The sequence below is a fragment of the Artemia sp. Qi Xiang Cuo genome, chromosome 2, assembly GCF_049724085.1.
Source record: "Artemia sp. Qi Xiang Cuo chromosome 2, ASM4972408v1, whole genome shotgun sequence".
Classification (NCBI taxonomy): Eukaryota; Metazoa; Arthropoda; class Branchiopoda; order Anostraca; family Artemiidae; genus Artemia; species Artemia sp. Qi Xiang Cuo.
In genome coordinates, this window is record NC_142795.1 from 67736453 (window position 1) to 67740975 (window position 4523).

At 32.5% G+C, this 4523-nt stretch overlaps 1 pseudogene across 1 annotated transcript in view; it reads right to left on the reverse strand.

Annotated features, from left to right (window-relative positions):
- Nucleotides 1–239: 239 nt before the first annotated feature.
- LOC148955532 (DNA-directed RNA polymerase III subunit RPC2 pseudogene) overlaps nucleotides 240–4523 on the reverse strand; it is a 6049-nt pseudogene continuing 1765 nt past the window's right edge. The window contains exons 2-3 of the transcript XR_016143638.1: nucleotides 3276–3612; nucleotides 240–610 (exon numbers count right to left, since the gene is read on the reverse strand). The product of XR_016143638.1 is annotated as a DNA-directed RNA polymerase III subunit RPC2 pseudogene (transcript). The remainder of the gene's footprint in view (nucleotides 611–3275; nucleotides 3613–4523) is intronic.

A 4523-nucleotide genomic window follows, 5' to 3' on the forward strand; every position in this document is an offset into this window, starting at 1 on the left:
AGTGCGCACCTTTAAACTGTGAGTAGCTTATCACTTTTGTTACGGTAACCAAGGTTCGAATCTTGAATTAGAATTTTTTTTTAAATACACATCTTCGCATATTTACTCTCAACTTAATTTTGTATCAAAAATTGGCAGTCTCACGAAATTTCAGTCGATAGGATGAAGATTTACTCAGCTCCAAATAGCTTGACAGACATAAGCCTTGAAACCTAGGGCGAAAAAAGCTCTTAATGAAGACACATCTAATTTTCCTTATCAACAGAAACGTAATACAATGTACATCCAATAGCCTATACAAAAGACTTCGTTTATATATAAGCAATACAGAACTTCTAAAAACAAATAGGACACCTAGCTTATCAAGCCTGACTTGGAGGTTACATTTGGCACAGCATTGGAGCTCCCAATGCGGATCTTCGGAGTAATGTTCATAGACTGAAGCTCTTGCAACAGCAACTTGCAGGCATAGGGCATTGTAGTTTCTGTGAGATGCTTGCTAGTTTTACAGGTCCAACAGAGTTTCTTCTGAGAAAGGAAACCGCAATTCGAACAGATGAAGACATTGAAGGCATCAGCGGAGATCATCCAACGTTCCTTCAATAAATTCCTACAAGGGAAATAGGGAGATGATTTGCAAGGACATTACTGGCCCAACACTGCAAATCGTAACGGATTAACGACGCTTCTTGGCTACTAAGGTCCTTGCGTCAGTCCGCAGTATGTTGCTACAGCTGGGTTTGAACTCTGACTCTCCTATGACCAAGCTGAAATCAAGCCTACACGCAAATAGTAATATCAACGAGAATTAAAGATAACCAACAACAACAAAAATTAATAAGATATTTTGGCTCTACTCGTGACAACTCAGTCATTCAAGAAGAAGAAGAAAAGAAGAAGGGGCAAAAACATCAGAAGTATACAAACAAAAGGTAAAGAATCAAAATTTTATTGAAAAGTTTAAATTAGAAGTAAGGCATTTAAATGTCCACTAGAAAAAAACAAATCAAAAGAAAAAAACCTTCATAACCATTCAGAATCAATACATATATTGCACTTTTTCTGAGCTAAAACAGATCAATTGGATAATGCTTTGATCAAATTTTCTACTAACCTATAAGTGTTTTACTTTTTTATTTTATTGGTTTTAGACAATCATCTCATTATAAATCATTATAGAAATAACTTTGGGATTTATTATAATATTATTTCCAGTGATTATTCTTATTATGAGTGATTAAATAGCGTAATTTAGTAAATCCTTTCAAATAAACAAAGAATATTAGATAATGTTGAAAAAAGAGTTAATTTTTAGTAAATCTACACTCTAAAGCTAAACTCAGAACGAAAGCTGCAAATTTATCAATCGAATACGACAAGCGACATTCTTATTAAAAATCTCTAGCTACATTGAAAGCGAAATTTCTCAAACCGAAAATTCAAATTCAAAGAAATAAAAAAAAAGAATAAAAAACCAGCAATATTGCTCTTTGGACTAGGATGGGTATATATGATTAAAATAGTAATTTTTTTTTTTCAGAAAAATTTCTCTGAAAAAGAAAAAAAAATCCTTGAATATCTGTATACAAAAACAACACCAATAATCTTGTTTGAAAGCCATTTGACCAAGCCCATATCAAATTACACTCAAGCGAATTTTTCATACTCAACCAAATCAGCAAACAAAACGAAGCTTATTAACAATTTATTGCAAAATTGCAGCATATAATTGAATAAGCGTAAACATTGTTCTCTATTTCAATCGGTTTGAGCATCAAAATGGATTTCTTATAAAAAAAAAATAATAAAAAAATAAAAATAAAAATAAATAAAAAAGAAACCTCAAACTGTAAGTGAGGAGCGATTCGGCCCAATAGTAACCGAAACTCTAAAAAATAGAATTAAATATATAAAATTAATTAAGTTCAATTTTACCCACTAAAAGCTATGAGCCTAAGAAAATTTGCCTGATTTACGAAAAGGGGGGAAAACACTCCCAAAATTTCAAGCAATCTTAATGAAAATCACACCAGCAGGTTCAGAATATTAGAGGACCATGTTGTATAGGTTTCAAGCTCCCGTCTACAAAATGTATAATTTGTATTTTTGGCCAGAAGAAAGATCACGGATGAGTGTTCATTTTATATTATTATTATTATTTTTCCCCAGGGGTGATCGCATCAAACCAAAGGTCCTAGAAGATCGAGAGAGAGCTCATTTTAACAGAAATCAAAAATTCTAGTGCCCTTTTTAAGTGACCAAAAAGATTGGAAGATAACTAGCCCCCATTTTTCCCAGACATCCATTTTTTTTTTTTTTTTAACAGCCATTTGATGGCCCCCTCATATATAATATATAAAATTACATAAAATTATTTCTGTTCGTTTCAACTTTTATTGTTGCTCCTTATTTCCATTGTAATAAAAATTGTTTTTTCTCTTTGTTTAATCTGTAAAAGGACAAATCCCAGCTTATTGAGCTAGGAAGAACAAGAAGCAAATAATCCATTGTAATACGTAGTTTTGAACGCAATTCCAAAACTTAACTGGCTATTGAACGCAAAAAATTTTTTTAATCAATTACAACAATCTTATCAACCGCGGGGAGAGAAATTCTTTCTACAGATAAAAGAGTGACTAATATGTCATGACTAATACTCACTTTGAGTCATAAGCAATAAGGCGATCTCGTTTCATTTCACCAAAACGAATTATTTTGGCGAATCATTTAGCTGATAAAATATTATTAAATAATGTTAAAAATAAACTCAATTCGACTGAATCCCTGCTCCAAACCTAAGCTCAAAGCGGCAAATTTATTAAGCAAATATGACAAACCGATATTTCTATTACAACTCTCTGGATGGTACGTAACATTTAAAGCAAAATTGTCATAAGCCTCTCGTGAAAATACCTAAATAAACATACACCCAGCGATATTACTTATTAGAATTATAGCTGGTATTTATGATAAAAGCGATTATCTGTATACTTCCTGAAAAATTTCTAAAAAAAAAAAAGAAAAAAAAAGATAGAAAGGAAAAAAAAACCTTGAGTACCAATCTGAAAAAAATACCGAAATTTCTTTAGAAAAATTCGTTTCAATCAAGTCCATACTGAAAAAAATACCGAAATTTCTTTAGAAAAATTCGTTTCGATCAAGTCCCTACTAAAATACACTCGATAGTATTTTTCATGCTAAACGAAATGAATAAATATTAAGAAATTCCTTTCCCTAATAATAGATTACTTAAATATATCCTAACTAATACTCACGTGGAGCCATAAGCAATGAGACAATCCCGTTTCATTTCACCAACACGTAGCCACCCTTCTTTAGCTCTACCTTCAACTGGTGGACGGGGTTTCACAGGGCCAGGACTTCGAACATGCATTTTATCTTGAACCATGTGTGTCAATTTTTTATAATAAACAGGTCCAAAATAAATATAGCCAGTTAAGGGTTCACCAGTTAAACCACAGGTCAGAACTTCTTTCCCAAGATAGTTGTAGCCGTGGCGTATCAAGTCATCACTTACAGCTTTTACCTGCCAGTTAAATATAGGCTTATAAAAGTCAAACTGATTCCACTTCAGAAAAAGATAAATACACACTATACCAGAGCATTCATGGACACAAAAGGAGAAAATTTTAATTTCTTACTCTTTTCCATATTTAATCTGTTCTTTTACTTTGTTTTTCTAATTGCTCATTACTACAATGCCTTTCGACAAATATTGCACTGTGAATGCCGTGGTAAACAAAAGTTAAGAATCTAAAAAGAGTTAAACAGTTTTAATAGAAATTAAGACACCCCCATGGCTATTCCATAAAGTATTACTATTAAAATCTACAGGAAAAACAATTTTATCTTAAAATATTTGTTGGAAACGCTATTACTAAAATTTCTAGGCCTTTCTAGATACCAACCATTATCAAGATAAACAAAAAATTGTACATTATCAAAATAGCTTCTTACATCACCCGCTTTCTTTTCTTGCAAAATTCAATTTAATAGGCCGTAAACGCATAAAACTTGACAACGACAAATTTTATTCACACAAGTATTCTGCTTCAAAAATTATCTCTAGAATATGGTAAAATGGAGAGGAAGTGCTTGCCAAGGTGATGGCTTACTGCTACGACAAGTTTCTAGCAATTAAAGTAGTAATACATGGAATTCTTCAAAATGAAATCACTGCTCAAAGTTTCAAATTCTACCCATACCAGGGGCGAACCCAGCGATAAATTTCGGAGGAGGATGGATATTTTTATCGAGGGATGGTAGTACTGGTTAAAAAGGAAAAACAAGGTTTTAAGAATATAAGGTACGTTCTTTATAGAGACAACACTGTAAACATATAATTATAATATAAAATCAAGCCGCCTTTTTTGTTGCGGGCTAGTTTATCCAAAATTTCTTCTGCATTGACTGGAACATCCCTGTGTATGGATAATAAGGCCAATCCATTAAGCCGTTCCTGATCTGAGGCACTCCTGGTATAGCAGTGCCGGGAACTGTTG